Consider the following 27,573-nt stretch of genomic DNA (forward strand, 5'->3'; position numbering starts at 1 on the left):
AATTCCACAGCTAACAACTCACATAGCCAACGAACGGGTGTCATACACCTCCTAACAAACCATACAAGGTAAACCCTTAGTCCACCTTCTAAAACTAGCAATTTGACCAAAAGTCAAAGTCAACAGTCAACAGTCAACATTTCTATCAGTTGAAACTCACGTCGTGACCAGTCTTTGGTCACGTCGTGAGAACGCACTCGGCCAGATTCCAACTCAACTCGCTTCAACTCAGTCAACTCGGTCCCGGATGACCAGACCTCACGACGTGATCCCCCCAGTCAGTTGAGGCAATCACGTAAAAACCACTCTCACGACGTGGAACTCCCTATGTCACGTTGTGAGCCACGTTTGATGCTAAATCCTAATCTCTTAAGTCCTTAATCCATTAAGTCATCCATTCCAACTTTCCAGAGGGCTTTCATACATCCAAACCATCATAAAAAATATTTGCTTTATGGACATGCATATCAAATGCAGTCTTGGACTTGATTAGGTCAAAATGGCGAAAATGAGATCCAAATCTCATTCATGGGACCAAAACTTAACCAAACCATAGATCTAGCACACCAAACCTCAAAGGGACCTCATAGATCCATAAAGTTGCAAAATTTATGGAATCCAACCACTCAAACCACCTCCAACATTAAGAAAAAGGCATAAAAGTTTAGATCTAGAAGAATAACACATAAAGGTTGGAACTTGAGGAGTTACCATGGTCCAAGGTATGAGCTTTAAGGTGGTGAAGGAACTTGCTTGCTGGATCTAAGCACCAAGAACATCTTCTTCTTCTTCAAAGCATCAAAATCTTCATAAATGGATGGAACAGGAGACAGGAGGCTCAAAATGGTGAAAGGGAGGCTAGGGTTTCTCTCAATATGATCTAGATATGATGGGGGCTAATAAAATGCCCTAAAACACGAAACTAACCCTTATATATGTTGAAAACCCTAAAACTCGTGGGCTTGGGTTGCACAGTTCTCATGTCGTGAGCCCCTTATACTCATGTCGTGAGCACAATTTAAATCAACATTTATGTTTAATCGCTTCTCACGTGTGAGTTCCATCTGCTCACGTCGTGAGCTTAGTTTTTCCCCAAACCCTTTCCAACTTCGAACAGTTATAACTTCTTCGTTCTAAATCTGATTTCGACGATCCTTATATCCACAGAAAGGTGATTAGAAGCTCCACACATCTATCAACTCCTCTTTGCCATAAAACTTTCCGAACTAAAATCCAAAATTCATAAAAGGACCGAACTGCCTCTTTACCGATATACCCTTAGGCTCCAAAACACAAACCGAATTCCCAGATCATCTAACCTACATTACCCACAATCAAAGGGGGTCTAGGTCTCTTTCCCAAAGGCCCTAAGCCTTATCAAAACCGGTCCTCGGGTAACGGACCCGAATTATGAATGATCTGGAACAGGGCGTTACAACTCTCCCCCACTTTAATTAGATTTCATCCTTGAAATCATTCCTCACTATGTCCTCTGCCGCTAGACGATCCTGCCCAAACTTCCTGAATTTTGATTAAGACTGAAGATTTATCCCATACCGACGACCGCCTCCCAAACCTGCCATCCAAGCCCCGCCTTGGCATAAATTGCTTATACCTCCGAAAGAATGAACATTAACACTCTACCCTTGATATTTGCATATTTAGCCATATTTTTAGTATAGATTTTTATCAATTATTAGCTAATTATTTGCATATTATGGACAAAAGGTACTTAATAATGTTTGAATTATATTTTCAGTCCAGAAGTCGTGCTCGGAAGCAAAAGGAAGCAGGAGTCATGAACGAAAGCTCGGGAATGGAAGAAAGAAGAAAAAGGCTTAAATCTGAATCTACTCGGCGAGTAGGGTCGTCTACTCGACGAGTAGACACGAAGGTTCGCGAAGAAATACGAGAAGTCCTTGCCGCATACGGATTCAACAAAGGGACTCGTAGAGTCAGTTATCTACTCGACGAGTAGCCCCTGTTTTGAGAAAATTATAAATAGACTTCACAAACCCGAATTGAGGACTCTCTGGCTTTTTGGAGAACTTACTTGGCGACTAAGGAACTTATTGGAGATCAGAAGAACGTGTGAAGTACCCTAATCCTTCATTCTTAACAGATTAAGGCACTTTAGGTTTAATTTTCCACTTTACCTTTGAGTAGAATTATGTTAGGTTTACTTGAATTCGTTTTTGAGCTTTCATACACTGAAATCATGAACTAATTTTGTTAGTTTCTGTTTGGGGAAGACAATTTTGCTCCTATGGTTTAATTTACTCTTTTGATTAATTGTTAGTTGGTGATATTGTTAAATTAAGCTTGTTAAAGACCCTTATGCATTAACCACAACTATTTTCTGTTAATTGCTAAGTGATTAAGCTGCATGAACATCTCTTAAATGCTTATCTCATATAATTTATGTGAACACAATACTATATGCCTAGGAATAATGAACATGAAACTAGGATTAATTAGAGAATGGGTAAATTAATGTGTGAGCTTGTGTGATACACCATCAACAAGAGGTTAATTGAATCACCAAATTTAATTAGCTAGCTACAAGTCTTATTTAACCCGAATAATTAACCTAGGAAATCTATTAGTTTAATCAATTGGCCATTGTTTGAATTGGTATGTTTTCTAAGGATTAGTAATAGCGAATGTGAATCTAATCACTAGAGTCGGTAACCAATAACAATTAATCTATTATATTATCATAAAAATTAACCATAGGAGTAAATGAGTTGAACCTAAACAGAAACCCTTTTTGATCATTGAATTTAGTTTGTTTTTACGTGCTTTCAGCTTTTAATTAAGTAGTTAATTTTTAGTTAAGTTTTAGTTAAGTTTCTAGTCTTGCAAAACTAGAGAAACCCCTATTTTCTATTACTTGTTTTTAGTTAATTCTAGTTTTTAGTTTTAATTTGCCGTTCCCTGAGTTCGATACCCTATTTATTTAACTACACCACAATTGATAGGTCCACTGCCTTTGTGTGTCAATTTTATAATTAAAAGTAGGATTAAAACTAGTTGAGTTTACACACATCAAGTTTTTGGCGCCGTTGCCGGGGAACGGTTCAAAAATTAGCACTAATTTCTAGTTTTATCGATCCTTTGTATGAGATTTATCTTGCACAAAGTTATTTTTAGGTAATTTAGTTATTAGGATTAGTTTTCATAGTTATCTGTTTTAGAAATTTAATTAGATTTTTTTCTGTTTCTGCCTTTAACTTGCCGAGTGCAATCGACGCTACTCGGCGAGTCCATCGCTGATTCACAGTTTTTATTTTTATTTTCTTTTTGTTCTTTTTACACGTTTTTCTTACTTTGATTGCAGTTGTTACATTACCAGAGGATCCAATACGTCTTTGGTTCCTCCACTTGAAGACCCGGAGTCCGCTCTAAGAAAGAACAAGGAAAAGCCGTTGGAGAATCCGCTTCTTCAAAGAACTCACCTTTGAAGAATCTCAAATCCGTTTTTAGCAAGAAAAAGAGCAGCAAATCAGGAGCATCCAGCACCTCTTCCTTGGCAAACGAATACCCAATCAAGGAAGACATCGTGAACGAGTCCAAAAGAGAAGAAAGCGAATTTGAAGAAGGTAGCGATCTAGAAGGTGACTTTGACAACACCATGGCGAACATTGATGAAGTTCCCATGGGCGAATGGAAGAAGAGGATACGGGATGATACCGGCCCGAGACTTGTGCAACCCGCAATTCCTGCGACTGCCACTTTTGAGCTTAAGGGTCACATACTTGCTCAACTCAAGGAGATCCCCTTCTACGGAAAAGACCACGAAGATGCCTATAAACACTTGGATGAAGTCAATGATGTGGCTGATTATTTTAATGTTCCAAATGTGCCTCGCGAAACCCAACTGCTTCGTATGCTTCCAGTGACATTCAAAGGTGCTGCAAAGGATTGGCTCAAGTCACTCCCTCCCGGATCCATCACTACATGGGCTAAGATGAAGGAAGAATTTATTGATCAGTTTTCCCCACCTTCGAAAATAGCCAAGTTGAAGAAAGCTATTGCCAACTTTGAACAACAACCTGGAGAGTCCCTTTATGAGGCATGGGAGAGATACAAAAGTCTACTAAGGAATTGCCCACATCATGATCTTAATAGCCAGCAAGAAGTCTCCATTTTCTATGATGGAGTCAATGTAACAACTAGGCAGCTCCTTGACTCGCAAGGACCCCTCACAAAGAAGGCACCCCCGGTGATCAAAGAACTAATTGAAGAATTCTCTAAGCATTCTAGAGAATACCACAATCCAAGGAATGATATGACCGAGGGATCGGCTTATGCAGCTTCTGAAGATTTGTCGGTAGTTATGGCAATGTTGAAAACCATGGATAGGAGGATGGATAAAATGGATCAAACAATCCATGCTATTCGGGTAGGATGTGAGAATTGCAATGGGCCTCATCTAACTAGAGATTGTGATTTGGACGAGAACGGGAATAAGAAAGTGCAAGTATGCTATTCTAGTGGTGATCGATTTGATGACGATTGGCGAAAACCTAAGAAAGAATGGCTTCCTTATGATGAGTACAAGAAAGCGAGGGAGGAGAAATATAGAAAAAAGGCAAGGGGTTTTTACCAAAAGGAGGAGCCGGTACAAGAAAAGAAACCAAATCTAGAAGAAATGCTCACTAAATTTGTAGCTGCATCCGAAAAAAGACACAATGACCACGATGCTGCAATACAAGATACAAGAACAATATTAAGGAATCAGCAAGCATCTATTCACAACATTGAGAAGCAGCTGGGGCAACTTACCCAACAAATGAATCAAAGAGCACCGGGAGAACTCCTTAGTAACACCGAAAACAATCCAAAAGGCGCACATATAAATATTGTGACAACTAGGAGTGGAAAGATAATTACTCCCCTGGACCCTATTCTGAACGAAGACCCGAAGCTGGTACAAGAGAAGGAGGCAGAAGGGCAGAATCAATATCAGACCCAACTGAACTCAGACCTGACTCACCGAGTCCACGATATGGATTCGACGAGTCCAACACCTGATCAGAAAAATAAACCTCCTGTTAAGCCATATCAGCCTCCACTGCCATATCCAGCCCGAGCTAGACAAGAAAAGAATGAAGAAGACTACCAGAAGTTTCTAGAACACATAAAGGCTCTTCAAATTAATTTACCATTCATAGAAGCGGTTGCTCAAATTCCAAAATACGCCAAATTTCTCAAAGATCTTCTAACTAATAGAAGGAAGATGGAAGAAGTGAAGAAGGTGGTCCTAAACGAGAACTGTTCAGCTACTATGTTGAACAAACTTCCTAAGAAGAAATGAGATCCGGGAAGTTTAACATTGCCCTGCCAATTTGGAAACTTGGCCACCATTTACGCACTAGCTGATTCAGGGGCAAGTGTAAATCTCATGCCTTACTCGTTTTTCAAAAAGTTAGATCTCCCCGAGCCAAGACCCATTCGTATGGCAATCCACCTAGCAAACAAAACGGTTACATTCCCTAGAGGAATTTGTGAAGATCTTTTGGTGAAGGTGGACAAGTTCGTGTTCCCCACGGACTTTATAGTTTTAGACATGGAAGCGGATCCCCAAGTCCCGATCATACTCGGAAGACCTTTTCTTAATACGACAAGTGCTATCGTCGACATGCGAGATTCTAAACTTACCCTTCGGGTAGGAGATGAATCAGTCACATTTGGAGTTGATCAAGCCATGAAGCATGCAAGGAGTAGTGATGACATGGCATTTTCAATTGACATGTTGGAAGAATTGTTGGAAGATTGGAAATAAGAAAAACCAAGAAAGTCCACCGTCTCATTTGAAGAAGAGTTTGTTGCTGAAAGGGACCTGATGAAGTTAGAAAGACTGCTCGAGGAAGCTGAGTACGACGAACTGATCAGAAGTGCAGAAAGACCGACTCGCCGAGTAGCCTCGACCGACTCGGCGAGTCCATTCGAAGAAACCCGAACATTCGCGAAAATTACAACGGACTCGACGAGTCCCCTTTCTGGACTCGACGTGTTCAGCATTCAGAACACAAAAACTGAGCTCAAGGCACTACCAGATCACTTGGAGTACGCATTTCTTGAAGATGGCCAGCAAAAACCTGTAATTATAGCTGCTGATTTGGCCGAACATGAGAATAAGAGCCTTGTGGGTGTACTAAAGAAGAGGCAAGGTGCTATAGCATGGAAGATAACCGACATAAAGGGAATTAGTCCGGCCTATTGTTCCCACAAAATCAACTTAGAAGATGGATCAAAAGTTGTAGTACAACGCCAAAGAAGACTCAACCCGAACATGCAAGAAGTTGTGAAAAAGGAGGTGGTGAAATTACTAGATGCCAGAATCATTTATTCAATCTCCGATAGCCCATGGGTGAGTGCGGTCCAAGTGGTTCTGAAAAAAGGAGGTATGACGGTAGTGGCTAATGAAAACAACGAATTAATTCCAACAAGGACGGTAACCGGGTGGCGAGTTTGCATCGACTATAGGAAGCTAAATGAGGCCATATGCAAGGATTACTTTCCATTGCCTTTTATCGATCAAATGCTTGAGAGGCTTTCCGTTCATCTTTATTGTTGTTTTCTCGATGGGTTTTCAGGGTACTTTCAAATTCCAATCGACCCACAAGACCAAGAGAATACCACTTTTACATGCTCGAGTGGAACATTTGCATATAGACGCATGCCTTTTGGGTTATGCAATGCACCAGCTACTTTCCAAAGGTGCACGATGGCTATCTTTCATGATATGATCGAAAAGTTTATGGAGGTTTTTATGGATGACTTCTCGGTCTTTGGGTCCTCTTTTGAAGAGTGCTTGTCCAACTTGGATCTAATGCTAGCAAGATGTGAGAAGACCAACCTTGTTCTCAACTGGGAGAAGTGTCATTTTATGGTGAAGGAAGGCATTGTGTTGGGCCACAAGATCTCTAAGAAGGGGATAGAGGTGGATAGAGAAAAGGTTGATACGATAGCCAATTTACCACCTCCATCAAATGTCAAGGGAGTAAGAAGCTTTCTAGGCCATGCGGGATTTTATCGCCGATTTATTAAAGATTTTTCAAAGATTGCTAGGCCCTTGACTCAATTACTCTTGAAGGACGCCCCATTTGATTTTTCCAAGGAATGTCATGAGGCATTTCATTTTCTAAAGGAAAAATTAACCACTACTCCTATCATGATAGCACCAAATTGGAATTTTCCTTTCGAGCTAATGTGTGATACTAGTGATTATGCTGTGGGTGTTGTTTTAGGGCAAAGGGTTGATAAACATTTTCAACCAATCTACTACGCAAGCAAGACATTGAATCCTACCCAAGAGAACTACACTACTATCGAGAAGGAGCTGTTAGAGGTGGTATATGCTTTTGACAAGTTCCGGCCATACTTAGTCTTATCCAAGACAATCGTGTTTACCGATCACTCCGCGTTGAAGTATCTATTTGCCAAGCAAGATGCGAAGCCCAGATTGATACGTTGGGTCCTACTTCTACAAGAGTTTGATATCAAAATACGCGATAAAAAGGGGATGGAAAACGTAGCTGCCGATCACTTATCAAGACTAGAAAACCCACTTTTGGAGAAGTTAGAAGAAGATAAAATTGGGGATGATTTTCCCGATGAGTATATCTTGGTAGTAGCGGGAGAAGTGCCATGGTTTGCGGATATAGCAAATTATTTAAGAACCAAATACATCCCAAAAGATTTGACTCGCCAACAAAAGAAGAAATTCTTTTCGGAAATTAAATACTACTTTTGGGACGAGCCATACCTTTTCCGAAGCTGCGCAGATGGAATGATAAGAAGATGTGTATTCGGGAAGGAAAGTCAAGAAATTTTGGCACATTGCCATAGTGGACCCGCTAGAGGACATCAAGGAGCACATTACACCGCGAAGAAGATTTTTGATATTGGGTTCTATTGGCCTACAATTTTCAAGGATGCTGCTCAATATGTCAAGGAATGTGACTCATGCCAAAGAGCGGGAAATATATCATCCCGAAATGAAATGCCCTAACAAAGCATCCAAGTGTGTGAAATATTTGATGTGTGGGGGATTGACTTCATGGGACCCTTTCCTGTGTCTAAAGGAAATAAATACATCTTGGTGGCGGTTGATTACGTATCTAAATGGGCGGAGGCACAAGCATTACCCACTAATGATGCTCGGGTGGTGGTACGATTTTTAAAGAAATTATTCTCAAGATTTGGCGTTCCTAAAGCTCTCATTAGTGACCGGGGCACTCAATTTGCCAATGATCAATTAGCTAAGGTGTTGCAAAAATGTGGTGTTCACCATAGATTTTCAACATCCTATCATCCCCAAACGAGTGGCCAAACCGAAGTAACGAATAGGGCGTTGAAGAGAATACTAGAAAGATCGGTTGGAAGTAATAAGAAAGAGTGGTCGGATAAGCTTGATGATGCACTATGGGAGTTTAGAACAGCGTTTAAGACACCTATTGGTACTACACCATATAGGCTAGTCTATGGAAAAAATTGTCATTTACCGATTGAAATAGAGCACAAGGCTTATTGGGCATTAAAGGTGTGCAATTTTGATTTGGCTGAACTTAGAACTAACCGGTTAATGCAAATGAATGCCTTGGAAGAGCTTAGGAATGAAGCTTACACTAGTTCCTTAATTTACAAAGAAAAGACCAAGAGTTGGCATGATAGAAGATTGAAAGGTAATAAAGACTTTAAAGAGGGACAAAAGGTGTTACTCTTCAATTCAAGGCTCAAACTATTTCCGGGCAAGCTTAAGACACGATGGGATGGTCCATTTACAGTAAAGAAAATCTTTCCACATGGAGCTATTGAGCTAATATCAAGATATGGAACTCCTTTCAAGGTCAATGGTCATAGGGTGAAAAAATATGAAGAAGGAATTCCGAGGAATGAAGAACTTCAAGAAGGGCTACTACTGGAAGGGATTACAGAAAAGTAGAGCGGGAAGGAGTCCAGCTAATGACTCCTTAAAAAGAAGCGCTTCCGGGAGGCAACCCGCGTTTAGAGTTTGCTTTCTTTTCTTCTCTTTTTCGTTTTTTTTAATTTTGCTTAGGATTTGTTTTTATCAATCTTCTTCTATGTTCAAAATGATTTCTTGAGGGCCAGCAATGCTCAAGTGTGGGGTGGCATACATTTCATTTTACAAATTCAAAATTTTCACAGAATGAAAAACTTGACGAGTCTCTAAGGCTACTCGACGAGCCCATTTCAGAAATCCCGAAAAATCGCTGAATCAGGCGTCTACTCGCCAAGTAGGTCCGCCTACTCGACGAGTACATATATTTACCCGAAAAAAAATTATTTTTATTACATTCTGTAAAAGAGGGGTTTTTACCCTAATTTGCAAACACTCAGCCATTAATACGAGCCGCCTCCCCATACTCGACGTGCAAACACTCTCAAGCATCCATCTTGATTCTTCTCTTCTTCTGCGAATTCAACCAACAAGGTAACAATTTTAGCTCTTAATCCTTTACAAGTTTCGATTTTTGGTGTAATAACACCTTTAATTTCTGGAAAATCACGTTTTTGGGAAGACTTGGATTCTAGGGTTTTGATTTTTGACAAATTAGGACGTTTTAGACGTAAATTTTTACATTCATAGACTCCTGGAACATTCCGAAGCAAACCCCTGCAACAATTTATGGATTTGGCCGGTTAATTTCATCAGAACGGATTTGGACTCGAGCAGTTCGTCCTACTCACCGAGTAGTTCGTGGACTCGGCGAGTCCATGCTGCTGATGCCCAGTATTCTGCCATTTTTAATATTTTCGGTATTTTGCTTGTGGTTTTCTTGTTTCTCTGCTGTGCAGGAACCATGTCTAGGAGAGGACAAAGCTCACGAGGAGGCGGTTATGGGGACATCCCATGGTTGACTTTTCCAAGCATCACCAACAAGTCTTCACTCACAAGAACAAAAAACAAGCTGGAGGCTTTGAGGCGAAAGGAAATATATGTTCCTAATGAGTTGGACTGGTCATGGATGGGGCAAGCTGGGCTGGAAGAAGCACTAAGCCATTATTTGGTCAAGTCTTGTGAAATTAATGGGGTACAAATAATCTGTGACGGGTGGAGTCGGTTGTTTAAGCTGCAAGAGTCGGTATATCAAGAGCTTTGCTGGGAATTCTTTGCTACCATCTCTTTCCGTGGTGGTGATGACTATTATAGTCCAAACATCATTTTATTCTGCCTTGGAGGAGAGTTTCGCCAGTGTAGCATGGCAGAGCTGGTGTGGAGGCTGGGAATTTATGATCAGAATGAGATCATGTCTGAGACTTTTGAGTCATTTTTGGAGCAGTGCCACAAAGACTTGCCCGAGGGTGTTGTTGCCTCTACTTGGTGGAACACCATTGCCAACCAAGTCTACATCCCTTCATCCGCTCAAGAGGGGATGATCCGATCCCCGATTCATCGCCTAATACATCGTCTGATCGCGAGCTCTATAAACATGCGAAAGGATGACGATAAAGTCCCCACTCTCGACATCTTCTACATGTGGAGTATTATTACTCCTAATGTATTTTGCAATTTGCCATATTGCATGGCAAAATACTTGGCCGAGGGGGCAGTGAAAGAGCGGGTGACTTCAAAAATCAATGGTGGCATGTTTGTGACAAGGCTTGCGAGAACTTATGGTATTCTGGACCGGCAAGAGGCACGGGCATTGACAGTGATTCCTAGTCCTCCCTTCAGCACAACATTATTTAGGAGGGCTAGGATCATTGAGGATTATGGAGGTGGCCATGTTAGCATTCCAAATTATGATGAACCGTTGGTGCCGGAAGAACCGGGAAGGAGGGTAAGGCAAAGGAGAGAGCGGGTGCCACAAGACCCACCGGTTATTCCGGTGGATGAGGAGCTACCTATGGATTGGTATAATGTTGAGCAGCGAAGGTACCAAGACGATCTCGGGCGGGGCGTGAACTATGTCAATGAGTCATTTACTTATTTATTTGAGCAAATGCATTTTGCGCCAAGGCCCGGGCCTGGATTCCCGTATGTGCCCAGTTGGGATGAAAGGGTGCAAGCGAGAAGAAACCAAGCGGGCGGATGTGGAGCCGGAGGAGATGAAGACGAGGAGGAGGATTGATGTTTTTTTTTTATGTTTGTGATATTTAAGACTATTTGTTTTTCTTTGTTTTGGTTGTTGAACTTGTAGGATGTTTAATTAGGAAATTGTTTTCTTTTATCACTTGTGGTTGTTTTCTTTTCAGATTGAAGGATTGGATGCATGCAAGAGTCTCAATTGTCAAGGTTAGAGTGAGGATCGGGTCTAGATGAGAATGTGCATGAGTTTAGGGTCGAGTCCATTCTCAAGGAAGGTCTTAGAGTGTTATTTGCTGAAGAAAAATGAAGAAAATACACTGAGTAATCATACCCAGCCACATCAGAAACGGAACCCAATAGCAGCATATTTTTTATTTTTCACTCAGCGATGGAATCGCCGAGTGCACATTACCTACTCGACGAGTCCGAGTTCAATTCCACAATTTCTCTGCTTGATATGCTGCTGCTCGTCGTGTTTCCGTATAGACTCGACGGGTCTATCACTTTTTCATTCTCAAAGCTTATATTCTGCTCATATTCACTACGGGTCGCGCTCATATTCCTTAGAGTTTTAATTCTGAAGATTTCCGAGTATTTTTCCTGCATTTTTGGAGCTTTCCCACAGGAGATAATGACACCCAAAGACATGGATGAGCTGCTCCCATGTCTAAAGTCAGCTGAAGATGGAGCTTTACATTAAGAAGATCGACCTCGCCACTACTACCCCAGGGGAGTTTGTTCTAATTCTCTCTTTATGTTTTTATTATTCTTTATCATGCATAGCATGCAATGGGGACATTGCATGAATTAAGTGTGGGGTAGGGGTTGGTTATATTAGTTGAAAATTTAGTTAAAATTTTAGTTACATTTTGAAATTTTTGAAATTTTGCATAAAAGTTGCTAGGATTAATTTAGAAAATTTTGGTAAAGCAATTAGGAATCATGCTAGTGTTATGTTTGATGATTGCATGAAGACCCAAATGTTTAGTTGAGCCTATATACGTTATAGTGCATTTATGGCCTCCTTTATTCTACTGAAATCATGGGACAAAAACACAACCTCGCTTAGTTTGAGGGATGCAATATGTTTAGCATCGTGTACCAGAAATGTATCCAGGAAAATTTTTATCTTTAATCAATAAAGGTTGAAGTTGAGCGCCCCTGCTTAAGCATGTAGGAATTGAGTGAAAAAAGTGAGATACATGTAAAGAAAAAAAAAGAGAATTACAAGAAAAGTTTGAAGAAATTTTGGAGCAGTTAAAGTGAAGATCAAAAGGTCAAAATCCCAAAAGTTCAAAAGTTGAAGATACCCAAAAATCAAAGAAAATCAAAAAGGAAGAATTCAAAGAAATTAAAGTTCAAATTATCAAGAAAGTGAAGAATTCCAAAAAGCTCCATAGTGGTATCGAAAATTGTAATTTTTAGAATATGTATGCTTGGGTTGCTCAACCAAAAACACCTTGAGACTAGGAGGTTTTCCGCGGATGGATTCGGAGGGATGCATAAAATGAGCATTGTTCAAAAGAAGTGTGCAAGTGTTTATGAGAATTGCGAGTATTTAGGATAAGGGGGGTCGTTTAGGAAAAATATAGACACAAATGCATGCGTTGCGGTCTTGGCATAATGGCTCGGTTTGATTGGGATTATCTTATGTGATATTAGTGTGTTATTTGAATATTATGGACAAAAGGTACTTAATAATGTTTGAATATTTAGCCATATTTTTAGTATAGATTTTTATCAATTATTAGCTAATTATTTGCATATTATGGACAAAAGGTACTTAATAATGTTTGAATTATATTTTCAGTCCAGAAGTCGTGCTCAGAAGCAAAAGGAAGCAGGAGTCATGAACGAAAGCTCGGGAATGGAAGAAAGAAGAAAAGGCTTAAATCTGAAGCTACTCGGCGAGTAGGGTCATCTACTCGACGAGTAGACACGAAGGTTCGCAAAGAAATACGAGAAGTCCTTGCCGCATACGGATTCAACAAAGGGACCCGTCGAGTCAGTTATCTACTCGACGAGTAGCCCCTATTTTGAGAAAATTATAAATAGACTTCACAAACCCGAATTGAGGACTCTCTGGCTTTTTGGAGAACTTACTTGGCGACTAAGGAACTTGTTGGAGATCAGAAGAACGTGTGAAGTACCCTAATCCTTCATTCTTAATAGATTAAGGCACTTTAGGTTTAATTTTCCACTTTACCTTTGAGTAGAATTATGTTAGGTTTACTTGAATTCGTTTTTGAGCTTTCATACACTGAAATCATGAACTAATTTCGTTAGTTTCTGTTTGGGGAAGACAATTTTGCTCCTATGGTTTAATTTACTCTTTTGATTAATTGTTAGTTGGTGATATTGTTAAATTAAGCTTGTTAAAGACCCTTATGCATTAACCACAACTATTTTCTGTTAATTGTTAAGTGATTAAGCTGCATGAACATCTCTTAAATGCTTATCTCATATAATTTATGTGAACACAATACTATATGCCTAGGAATAATGAACATGAAACTAGGATTAATTAGAGAATGGGTAAATTAATGTGTGAGCTTGTGTGATACACCATCAACAAGAGGTTAATTGAATCACCAAATTTAATTAGCTAGCTACAAGTCTTATTTAACCCGAATAATTAACCTAGGAAATCTATTAGTTTAATCAATTGGCCATTGTTTGAATTGGTATGTTTTCTAAGGATTAGTAATAGCGAATGTGAATCTAATCACTAGAGTCGGTAACCAATAACAATTAATCTATTATATTATCATAAAAATTAACCATAGGAGTAAATGAGTTGAACCTAAACAGAAACCCTTTTTGATCATTGAATTTTGTTTGTTTTTACGTGCTTTCAGCTTTTAATTAAGTAGTTAAGTTTTAGTTAAGTTTCTAGTCTTGCAAAACTAGAGAAACCCCTATTTTCTATTACTTGTTTTTAGTTAATTCTAGTTTTTAGTTTTAATTTGCCGTTCCCTGAGTTCGATACCCTATTTATTTAACTACACCACAATTGATAGGTCCACTGCCTTTGTGTGTCAATTTTATAATTAAAAGTAGGATTAAAACTAGTTGAGTTTACACACATCAACCCTCATCCCAAAAGAAGGAAGTCCAGCTGCCCTACCTGAGAATTGAAACAACTACCTTATTCTTGCCAATTGGAAGACCTCATAACACAGTGATAACCACCCCAAAACAGGAACTTCCTGAAAATATATCGAAGATTACTCCCTAGGACTACTGATCATTCATTCATCGCACTCACCCCCTAGTCCCTGACTAAGAATGCCATTCTACTATGCAGAAAGAATGCTCAAAATATACCGATGGTGAATTACACCGAATTCCCGATTCGGAGGTTGCACCTAATAACCTCAAATACGCGCCTGACTTCCTGACAAGTCATCACCAACCTATTGATCCCACGATCATAAGGATGGTAAATCCAATAATTCTCACGCTGCATCCAAATCCCATATCAGCTCAGGTATACCCCCACCTGACGAATCGCTCGAGACATCCACAATGAACTTCATGGATTGAGATTCCATAATTGATGCCCAACATCGGTAACCAAATTCCTGATAGATAGCCCTCAAGCAACCAGAGTTCATAATGCAAACACTTTGAAAGCGGCTACTAATGCACAACCATCCTTCCTGAAAATCTTTAACTGCCCACATGACCCAAAACAGCTGGTCACCGAATCTCCTGACTCCCACCATGCACTAACATCCAAATAAGCCAGGAAAGCTAACGATCCAAGACCTAAGAGTCTCAATCAAAAGACTATCGGGACTTTACCCATATAAATCATACATGCACTGGTTCACGATACATCGTGACACCTGCTGTCCACTAAACGATAAGCTCATGGTAATAAACTGATCTTGCCGACACCACATCCATAGCCTGAGGAATCGTGACCAGCCCCACATGGACTTAAAGATACCCAACCATCAGTCCACCAACTTGCAGGAACCCAAACAACATCCCCCTCGATGCTATCCGCGCACAACATTAGCCATACTCTTCTATCACGCATAATTCCTTTCGCAACACAGACTACTATCAACGTAAAACCAAACGAACCTCAACTGTTAACAAAAACATCCTCGAGAACGAATGATACAAGATCCCATACCTTATTGAAATTGAACAAATTCCACCAATACGCAACTAGCTCGAGAAAACTCCCAAGGAGATCTAGACATGCTGCCGAAACCAGAGCCTGCTATGAACCAAAATTCCACACCATAATTGAGGGTAACCATACCCAGAAACCAAAGAAAATATAAACACACGGAACTTGACGGTAGGTCGGCGTATCCATTGAAATTCAACTGGCACAATTTGAAACTTTCGAAGAACCTCTACTTTTGATCATGAACGAAAAGGCCAACGATGGAGACTGCATTGACAACTAACCCAATAACCCAATACGCTGCTTGCACAATACCTCTGTGAGACTAAACATACCAAACTCTAAAGTTGATTTACCGATCAATATTGCCCACCCTAGAACAGGGATAGCAATCCATACAACGAGTCGAGGAATCCCTCAGCACTCGATGCTCAACCTAAGCATCCCAAATGCCTCTTGATCTATTCAGCAGCATTCTGAAAGGAACCACTGGCTACAAAAAGCTCCTTATCCAACATCTTCTTGCCGCGAAGACGACTCTTACATTCCTGAACACATACATCTAATGATAACTTGCTCTGCACCTCCGTCCTGACCAAATCCTAAAATGAAGTTATGCGTACCCAAACCGCAAATCCCTACGACCCATTTTGTTGAAATCATGAACTCGGCCATAGCAATGATTCTTCAACCAAAATCACCAATTATCCCCCACTTAGGGTTCGAACTACCACCAAATGACGATGCAGACATAACACATCTCAAACCGGTCTTCCAGATAAGAACCAAGCGAACACAAAGTTATCCCAAATCTCAGATGGAAACCTTGAAAAACTCCCAATCATAACCACCTCTAATATCGGAATCCCATGCAGATGCACAAACATTAATTATGTCCACTCATGACACCAATTCTCTATTTATAAATAATGAACTACCACACGTCTCGCCTAATTCCCTACCAAACAATTTATCGCGAGCGTTTCATAATTTTAAGAAGCATCATTCTCTTAGTCAGGATACATCCGAGACAACAGAAGTTGCTCTTAGTGATTCACTCCCCTTGGTTCCTGAAACAATCAACTAGAACTTATCCTAACTAATTTCAAGAAAGCAGACCCCTGATCTCATCTCAAAGCAACCATACCACAAAAACCCTTTTGTGCATTCCAACGCTGCCATACTCGTCGACAAAGAAAACCACAATCTTCTTGACTCGTATCGGGACTTCATCCCATCTCTGAAAATCTCATGTTTACTCCCTCTTTCCTCCGATCGTGGAAAGCTGGAAGTACATAACCCATGTCGATGATAGTGACATCCCAATCCATCTGCTAATCACTTAACCTCCGGCTGCAATCCTTAACCCATTCATCATAATTGCTTCCTTTTTGAGTCCCGCGACCCAACTATCACTACTTGAGCAAGGCCGTCCAGACCTCGAAATCAACTACCTTTCATGTTTCTGCACCATTGAAACCCAACTAACATGGCCATTAAGACCCGAACAATCACCTGACCCATCATCAACCTGGACGATCATACCCGATAAACCGATAAAGGAAGAAATACACCACAACGAATCATGGTGACAAACTGTGCCACTTTCCTTAACAAGATCCTTAGAATCCCCCACATTTTCCTTGAGTTGAGTATGGATTATGTGCTTCCAGTAGTACGGGCCCAATACTACCTTCCACACCTATCCATACTTCCCACAAGAATCATCTCGGGTCCTCTAAGTAACCACTCCTGTCCACATCCATCCTATCCATTATTATACACCCGTTCTCAAATAAATACCCATCGCTAAACAGCACAGGCCAACCCACAACAACACATCCTAGGCTCTCCTAGGTTCCCGACCTCACCCGGCCATCAGTTGTTGAAGAAATCCCAATAATTCCAGTGAACTACTTCATGAATACAATCACATTTAATAAATCCTAGATAATCCTTCGAGTGAAAGACTTATACCTATAACGGTCGGACTCAGACAAGAGTTGTGCAGTAGGGTCAAATCTGTCACTCTAATATTATTTAACCTATACCGCATGTGACTTAACATATTCACTTAATAGTTAACTCCCATCCTCATGAGTCCCACAAAGCACAAAGCAAGAAGCATTCGTGCAGCAACACTTCCAAATCACAACCAAACAAAGGATATCTCAATCTCACTTCCTACCAAGAAAGATTTCAAATCTAATATAGCATCCAATTCCTCTTAGGCTACAAGGAATCGCATATCAGTCCAATCCATCCACCAAACATTTCTACAACTGAGAGACGTGGAACATGTTATGGATCTAACTAAACAATCCGAGAAGATTCAGTCGTTAAGCAACCCGGCCCACCCGGGCCAAAACCCTAAAAAGGACCGATGTACCAAGGACAACCACCACACTACTCCCCGCCATAAGCTGCATAAGGAACTCCCCCTAACATCCTTTAACTAGCTCACGAATACAATAACATATCGCCAACACCAGATAATTTTTCGAATGAAAGGTATCACACTACAATGATTGGACTCAGACAAGAGCTGCGCAATAAAGTTAAAACCTAACCTTCTAAAATTATCTAGTCTCAACAATATGCAACCTGGTATATTCGCTTATTGGTTAGCTGAAGCTAATGGGAAGGCCTAAAGCACAAACCAGACAGTATTCGGGCATCAAGTAATCAGAACAAGCATAACCTAAACATGCCATCCTATCACTGACTAATCAGTACTAGCATGCAGATCGACAAGCTCATACATTAGGCATATAAAGGCATCTCTCCTAGCATTCTATCATGCAAAACCCGAGCAGATCCTTAGCCCTAACTAGCATGTGATTCACGGATTCACAAATCATAGCATATCATACAACATGTATGGGTATTTTGGGAAAACTTACTTGAGCTTGGTAGATTTCATGCACCACACCCCTTTTCTTTTATTAGAAACACATTTTATAACACATTTCTTTTTGAAAATTTCTATAGATCCCTCATTTTGAGTTCAGACACACCCGAAAGTATGTCTGAATCCCTCAAACTAAGGCTCCGATACCAACTTGCTGTTGGAGATAGTGTCTAAGTCCATAACTATATTTGGTATGTACTTGACCCGACCCGGCATGGTCCATTTGGGTTGCACTTCACCTGAACAATTTACGGATAATCTTTTGAGAATAGTATAAATTATGATTTATTAATATATTATAAGTTCTAATATATTAATATAAAATCATATTATTTAATTAGTGTTGATCTATAATTAATTTAGAATTAATTTAGAGATCAAAAGTATGACTAATTAAATATGGGCTCTTGTATTTATATAGTGTGGGCTAATGCTTATTTGGAATGGGCTAGGCTTGCATTGAAAGTCCATGGATACTCCATGGAGCTTTAACCCATGGATCTCATGGAAATGAAAAGACATGGGTATTAGGGTTTACATGGATGTAACCCTAATCCACCACACTATATAAAGGAGGCTTTGGTTCTTGAAATTGCACTAGTTGATGTGTGTAAACTAAGAGGGCCGATTTCAAGAAGTTTGTGACTATTCTCTCAAGTTTCCAAGTTTGTGGTTATTTGTGACTTCCATTTGAGGCATCCACATTATTGGTGCTAGGCTCTCAAACTCCAAGCAATCAACTACTACTACAAGGTAAGTAATTCTACTAGTTTTATTTGATTCAAGTACCCCATGCCATGCTAGTTAGGATAAGAACCTTGGAAAAATAATTATTTGCATGTATCTTAGTCAAACATAGATCCAAGGTTTCTAGGGTTGCATGTACACCATAGGAGTGTTAGAATGTTGAAAACCCATCAGTGGTATCAGAGCCAGGTTTGTTTATTTGACACTTGATGCAAAAAAAAAAAAAAAAAAAAAAAAAAAAAAAAAAAAAACTTGAAAATCGAAGTTTTGTTCAAAAGCTCGTATCAAAATTTCAAGTTTTGTATATGTACTTACGATTCTTGAAATTTTTGATATGAACATTCATAAACTAATGAGTTTAGAAGATCATAGAAATTATGTGCTAATAATTGATTAGATTAATTCTTGATCTTTATGTGTTTTAATGGAGTCCATAACTAGTTCTTAAGTTATGGATAACCAAAAGTCACATTTATAAATAACCATTAAAAGAACACATAGGTTACAAAAAATGAAGAGTCTTCATTTTTAATAACCATTAACTCATAAGTTATGAGAAATGAAAAGTTTTGAAAGTTTACAAAACTTGCCCTCAAGTTTTGGAACATGTAAAGTCATATTAAAAACTTTAGTTCCAACCCCTAGAATTTTAAAAGTTAAAATTCAACCCTTATACTTTATAATATTATAAGTTTAATAATATTTATATATGTATAAGATCAAGTCGTCTTACCGCTAGTACGCCTCATTCACGAAGTCGGTCTATAAGGGGGGGTATAAGGTTGTTGCCTATAAAATGGCAACTTAATGGATGTCCACTCTCACCCACCGCTTCCTTGATCGGTGGAGGGTCGTTAGCCGAACGGGTAGGACAAGGACTTATATATTCTCATTAAAAGTATAATGATAATACTAAAGTAACTAAACTTTATTGAATTCCCAATCTTAGTTATTTTAGGAAAATGTGAATAAGGTGCTAATCCATGAAATTACACTTTACATTTTGTTTAAGTCGTTAGTGGAGCGTGTGTGGTTAACCGGCACACTAACTTGAACTTAACAAGGTAGGTAAAGGGTGACTTAATGTTTATTATAGTATCGATGGAGCGTGTGTGGTTAACCGGCACATCGATTGAGGGGTAATACATTAAGGGTACCAAGTAATTTGCATGGTTACTTCACACCTTGTTTTGTGATCCTCGGCATCCCAGTCACAAAACTTGAAGGGCACACTAGAGATTGAAGTGAAACATGCCATTGAAGAAAGTTCAATGAATCTCAAAGAATCTAGGAGTTTCTAAACCAATTAAAACCTAATTAAATATTTCGTTTTTCATGGTGGAAATTGGTGAATCGTCATTCACCTACCTTCAAATATCTTATAGCTTAGATTACGGCATCCCTCTTCTAAGTTATAAAATATTGTATTGGTTCCTAGCCTTAATATTACATTTGGGTGTTTTGTTAAGGACTATCTCTATATCTAATCTAATCTATTCCCTCTTCTTTTCAGATGTCTTCCAATAACAATGCTTCTGGCTCAAACCCTACTAGCTCCTTCTCTCTCATGAATCTTTGTGGGAGAGTCATCTTTGATGGGTCCAACTTTACAGATTGGATCAGAAACATCAGGATGGTCACTCGGTATGAGAACAAAGAATATGTTCTCGACAAGGAGTTGAAGGTACCCGACCTAACTGCTACTCCTGAAGAGCTTGCTGAATATGAGGTACATGAAAGAGATGCTACAAAAGTGGCATGCATCATGATGGCCACCATGACAGCCGAGCTCCAAAAGTCCTATGAGGACTATTATCCTTTTGAGATGCACCAGGACTTGATGGACCGCTACCATCAAAGTGCTCGTCAAGAGCGATATGAAATAATCTCCTCCATGATAACAACCCGAATGAAGGATGGTGAACCCATCACGGGCCACATGCAGAAAATGCAAAGGTATGTGGACCGTTTACTGAAGCTGAATGTGAACTTCCCCGAGGAGTTAGCAATAGACATTATTTTGCACTCCTTACCATCGTGTTATGATCAATTCCGCCAGAAATATCACATGAACAAGGAAGAGGTCACCCTCAGCAAACTTCAAGGACTCTTGAAGACCGCCGAAAGTGGTCTAAAGCGTAAGTCGGTTCTTACTACTCCTACTCCTACTCCAACTGCGGCCAATGTCTTGGCAATCGGGCATGGAAAAGGGAAGAAGAGAAAGAACCCTTCTGAGGGTACCAAGGGTAAGACCCTTGAAGGCTCCTCTTCAAGCAAAACCAAGAAAGGTTTTGTCACTCCTTCTGCTAACCCTAATGAGGCTGAATGCTTCTATTGCCATGAAAAGTCGCACTGGAAGCGAAACTGCCCAAAGTACCAGCAAGATTTGAAGGATGGGAAAGTAAAACCCAACCATGCAGGTATATACACTATATTGTCTAATAACTCACCTCATTCTAAGTCTTGGGTCCTTGATACAGGTTGTGGTATTCACATATGTTGTGATTTGCAGGGACTAAAAAGAAGTGAGAATGTGGAGCAGGGAAAGATAAACTTGATCATGGGAAACAGGAAAGCTTCACCTGTCACCAAGATAGGAGTTTATTCCTTAGTGCTAAATAGTGGGTTTACATTAGATTTGAATAAATGTTATTATTTGCCAGAAATGGCAAGAAATGTTATTTCCTTTCATGCATTGTATAAACAAGGTTTTACCTTCTATTTTGATAATAATAATGGTAGTATTGATGCTTTCTTTAATAATGTTCTTTATTTTAAAGCATTACCTTGTGATGGCGTGTATGAAACTGTATATGTTGTAGATAGTCTAGGAAATAATGTATTGTGTATTAACTCTTCCACTAGCTTAGATAAAGCATCCTTATGGCATTGTCGTCTTGGACATGTAAGCAAGAAACGCATAGGCCAACTCCAAAAGGATGGAGTCATGGACTCATTTGACCTAAAGTCAGATGATAGTTGTGAATCTTGTTTGCTTGGTAAAATGACAAAGTCACCTTTTACTGGCACTTGTGCTAGGGGTGAAGGTTTGTTGGACCTCATACACACGATGTGTGTGGACCCTTCAGAACCGCCAAAAGAGATGCTAATCGGTTCTATGTGACTTTTACTGATGATTTTAGTAGATATGGATATGTCTACCTAATCAAGCATAAGTCAGAAACCTTTGAGAAATTCAAAGAGTTTAAGCAAGAAGTGGAGAATCAGTTGGGCAGGAACATTAAGATTCTTCGATCCGATCGTGGTGGTGAGTATCTTAGTACTGAGTTCCTTGACTATCTTAAGGAATGTGGTATTGTCTCACAATTGACACCTCCTAGGACACCACAGTTGAATGGTGTAGCTGAGAGGCGCAATCAGACCTTGTTGGACATGGTTCGTTCCATGATGAGTCGAGCTTCGCTACCAATATCATTTTGGGGGTATGCCTTAGAGACTGCCGCCCATATCCTTAATCTAGTCCCTACAAAGAAGGTTGCCAAAACACCTCACGAGGTGTGGACTGGAAAAGTTCCCAATCTAGACCACATCAAGATTTGGGGTTGCGAGGCTTTCGTGAGACGCGAGACTCACGATAAGCTCGAACCCCGAAGCGAAAGGTGTATTTTCATCGGCTACCCACAGAAATCCTTTGGTTACATCTTCTACAGACCCAGTGATAATGTGGTCTTTGTAGCAAGAAGAGGATTCTTTCGAGAGAGAGAGAGAGAGAGAATTCATGAGCCAAGGAGACAGTGGGAGGCAAATTGACTTGAGGAAATTCAAGAGTCAAGTGGTGAAGGAACCTCAAACCCTAGCCCTCAACCTGAGGAGGAAACTCTTGTTGAGCCGACTGAAGAATCTATACCTCTGAGGCGTTCCACCAGAGTTAGGAATGCACCTGAGCATTATTATGGTTTTCATATTACTGCAGAAGGTGAGACACTTATCAGTGATAACACACTGGTAAATCTGGACGAGCCTAACAGCTACACGGAAGCCATGGCAGGCCCTGAGGCTGCTAAATGGAAAGAGGCTATGGATAGCGAGATACAGTCCATGTATGACAATCAAGTTTGGAACTTGGTTGACAATGTACCTGATCATAAGATAGTTGGGTGCAAATGGATCTTCAAGAAGAAGACCGACATGGATGGTAATGTATACACTTATAAGGCACGACTGGTTGCAAAGGGTTATTCTCAAACTCCGGGAGTTGATTATGATGAGACCTTTTCACCAGTGGCCAAGATTAAGTCTATTAGGGTTCTGTTAGCCATTGCTGCATTTCATGATTATGAAATATGGCAAATGGATGTCAAAACCGCTTTCCTTAATGGAAAGTTGGTTGAAGATGTTTACATGGTTCAGCCACAGGGTTTTTTCAGTACAGAGTACCCCAGTAGAGTGTGTAAGCTCGAGAAATCCATTTATGGATTAAAATAGGCACCTCGCAGATGGAATCTTTGCTTTGATGAGAAAGTCAAAGAATTTGGCTTTTCAAGGAGTAAAGATGAATCTTGTGTCTATATCAAGGCTAGTGGGAGTATATTCAGCTTTTTGGTACTGTATGTGGATGACATACTACTCATAGGAAATGACATCCCAACCCTGCAGGAAGTAAAGTCCTGGCTTGGGAAGTGTTTCGCTATGAAGGACCTTGGAGAAGCTGCCTATATCCTAGGGATAAGGATTTTGAGAAACAGGAGTAAAAGACTAATTGGACTTAGTCAAAGCACCTATGTGGACAAAGTGTTGAAAAGGTTCAACATGCATAACTCCAAGAAAGGAGAGTTACCCATCCAGAGTAACGCCAGATTGAGTAAGACACAAAGCCCTAATACTGAGGCTGAGATAGCAGAAATAAGTCGAATACCTTATGCTTCAGCTGTAGGATCGATCATGTATGCTATGACGTGTACTCGACCTGATGTAGCCTTTGCTTTGAGCATGGTTAGCAGGTATCAGGGGAACCCTGGCAAGGCACACTGGACTGCGGTAAAGAATATCCTCAAGTACCTACGGAGGACTAAGGACTGGGTCCTTACCCTCAGTGGCAATGAGGACTTGAGAGTTGTAGGGTACAGTGATGCTAGCTTTCAGACTGACAGGGATAATTTCCGCTCTCAGTCGGGCTGGGTCTTTACTCTAAACGGAGGGGCAATTACTTGGAAAAGTTCCAAGCAGGAGACAGTGGCTGATTCCACTTGTGAATCAGAGTATATAGCAGCAAGTGAGGCAGCAAAGGAGGCTATATGGCTAAAGAACTTCATCGGAGACCTTGGAGTTGTACCAGCTATAAAGGAGCCAATGGAGATTTTCTGTGACAACAATAGTGCGGTTGCCTTAGCCAAGGAACCAGGAGATCATGGGAGATCCAGACACATTGAGAGAAAAATATCACTTCATCAGACATCGAATAGAAGAAGGAATCCACGTGGCAAATAGGGTATCATCAGATGAGAACCCAGCAGATCCCCTCACAAAGGGACTGACTCGGGCTAAGCATCTCCAGCATGCTCGGAGCATAGGGCTGAAGGATGATATTAGTTTTAGTAGTTAGATAATCTTGAAATTTGTAAAATGTAATTGACATTTGATGATAAATAAAAGCTGTTATTTATGAGTAAAGTGTTGCTATCTCTTGTCAATAGTTTACTATTATTTCTTTTTGCATGTTTTGACTTCCAGAATAATTATGTTATGGTTTATATCATATTATTCAAACTCTCCACAGTCGTTCATATGTTGGAAGTAGATATGAATCAAGACTGTCATGGGTTGGCTTGTAGAGGTCTAAGATGTTAGACAAAGCGGGGCTACAGCACTCATGAGTGCTCATAAGTTCTGAGTATTGGATTCAACCCACGCTCACTTGTATCACTTCATGGAATTTTTCTCGAGTGATCGTGAGACGGTAATATCATATAAGTCTTCAAACCTAGAGATATGATTTGTTGCCTATGAGTTGGTTATGCATTGATTGCACGAAAACGCATTGGTAACTCGATGTTATAAACCGTGCTTTTGTGTGTAATTCAACAAGTAGTAGAGCAAACATATGAGTCGAAGTTTATCTGTTCCTTCTAGAATTAGAAGCGATATCTGGGCCCCTCGATGATTTTGTTTTGACCTATGTACCGGGCCCGGTCAGAACTACATTGATGTGTTCAGTTAAGTTCTATGTCAAACAAATCAGAAATCGGGATACAAATTCTGGACAATAAGCAAGACCATGTTCCATGTATTTGTCCGGCTGATATCTAGAACAGAGGATTATATCATCACTTACCTAAAATGACGCTTCATAGTTCAATAGAGTTTTAAGAGCTACGATTGCTGATCGGTTCCTGAAGTCATACTTGCAACTATAGTTATTAGACTTATCCAAGTGGGAGACTGTTGGATATAGTGTCTAAGTCCATAACTATAATTGGTATGTACTTGACCCGACCCGGCATGGTCCATTTGGGTTGCACTTCACCTGAACAATTTACGGATAATCTTTTGAGAATAGTATAAATTATGATTTATTAATATATTATAAGTTCTAATATATTAATATAAAATCATATTATTTAATTAGTGTTGATCTATAATTAATTTAGAATTAATTTAGAGATCAAAAGTATGACTAATTAAATATGGGCTCTTGTATTTATATAGTGTGGGCTAATGCTTATTTGGAATGGGCTAGGCTTGCATTGAAAGTCCATGGATACTCCATGGAGCTTTAACCCATGGATCTCATGGAAATGAAAAGACATGGGTATTAGGGTTTACATGGATGTAACCCTAATCCACCACACTATATAAAGGAGGCTTTGGTTCTTGAAATTGCACTAGTTGATGTGTGTAAACTAAGAGGTCCGATTTCAAGAAGTTTGTGACTATTCTCTCAAGTTTCCAAGTTTGTGGTGATTTGTGACTTCCATTTGAGGCATCCACATTATTGGTGCTAGGCTCTCAAACTCCAAGCAATCAACTACTACTACAAGGTAAGTAATTCTACTAGTTTTATTTGATTCAAGTACCCCATGCCATGCTAGTTAGGATAAGAACCTTGGAAAAATAATTATTTGCATGTATCTTAGTCAAACATAGATCCAAGGTTTCTAGGGTTGCATGTACACCATAGGAGTGTTAGAATGCTGAAAACCCATCACTTGCAACGTCCCAGAAATTATGACAAAAAATTTTGATTTTTAAATTAATAAAACCATTATCCAAAACAATATCATGAAAACCATAGTGAATCAGAATGTATCAATAAACAACCAAGTACCTCAGAGTCATGTAAAATGTGGAACAATGTGGTGTGTACAATGCAGTCATCCCGAGCTCTTCCCCTTCGAAAACAAAAGTACCTGAAAACATAAACTGAAAACCGTAAGCACAAATCTTAGTGAGTTCCCCAAAATACCACATACTAAACATATCAAACTTATAAAGGGCCCCGCCCGACATTGGTCCATGCCCGGTATCGGGCCCCGCTCAGTATATAGATCTGCCAGTCATCGGGCCCCGCCCGGTATACATATAGACATATAAACAGATAAACACATAACATATGTAATAATCACAAACATAAATACCATACATAATGTTCATCGGGCCCCACCTCGTAAGCATACAAACACATAATACATGCAAGAGTCATGCAGACATCTAGCATCCTAACATAACAAAACATGGGCCGATGTTGGTGATAACGTCTATTTTATGCATGTATTTATGACGTTTTCTTATTATTTTATACTATGTTTTTATGTTATTTAGAACTAAAAGATACTTAATACGCTTTGAAATGTTAAATTACAGTTAAAATAGGAGCTGGAATGCAAAAGGAGGAGAAAGGAGCTAAAAAGACGCAAAAAGTATGTTGCTCGACAGCTTGACCCCTCGTAATTGTTTTGGCCATATCTCATGACTCATAACTCCGATTGACGAGATTCAAAATGTTCTGAAAACTAGACACAATTTCGGACGAATTTTGTGTTTTAAGAAAATGTTGTTTCCCAAAGAACGCGGCGATTTTAACACAAACTCGACGTGTTGAGTAGAAGCTTCGCGATACTTGACGCTGGCTTGGGGAATACGAGATTTTAATGAAGAACCCGTCGAGTTGTTGTCCAAACTCATCGATTTGACGCTGAAACCTATAAATAGAGCCTAAAATATTCCCTAAAGAGATATCTTACACCCTAGATTGATTCTTACGATTATAAACCCCCAAGAAGCCGTTTTGAGGGTCTAGAATGCGGCTGAAAGGCCGTTAAGCTGACAGGAGCGAAGATCTGATGGATTGGAGAGCAGATTCATGACGATATTCATGTGGTTCGTTTTTCTGACCAAGATTAATGTGCAAACATGATTCTATATGGAATTACTTTCTGATTTGGGTGTTAAAACCCTTCACTTTGTGTTTATAATTAGATGAACCCATGATCTTGTGGATTAATTGCTATTTGGATTGTTTTATTTGTGTTTAAGTAATCTTGTTAAGCTTGTTAAAAGATTCTTATGTGTTAATGATAATTATTTTCTATTAATTGCTAAGTATATTGAGTTGTATGAATATCTGCTTGATTGCTTGCCTCTTATGATTTTGATGACCATCAAGATTGTGTTGTGAACATAACCTAAGATTAATTAGAAAATAAGTAAATTAATGTGTGAACATGTGGGATGAACAACCACATAAGA

At 39.7% G+C, this 27,573-nt stretch overlaps 1 non-coding gene across 1 annotated transcript; it reads right to left on the reverse strand.

Moving 5' to 3' along the window:
* Nucleotides 1-4,018: 4,018 nt before the first annotated feature.
* On the reverse strand, nt 4,019-4,125 carry LOC145123120 (small nucleolar RNA R71). Its single transcript, XR_013714998.1, has one exon. It is a non-coding gene; the product is annotated as a small nucleolar RNA R71 (small nucleolar RNA).
* Between the last annotated feature and the right edge of the window lie 23,448 nt (nt 4,126-27,573).

This window comes from Lactuca virosa, chromosome 6 (genome assembly GCF_052849685.1).
Source record: "Lactuca virosa cultivar CGN04683 chromosome 6, Lactuca_virosa_CGN04683_v6, whole genome shotgun sequence".
Lineage (NCBI taxonomy): Eukaryota > Viridiplantae > Streptophyta > Magnoliopsida > Asterales > Asteraceae > Lactuca > Lactuca virosa.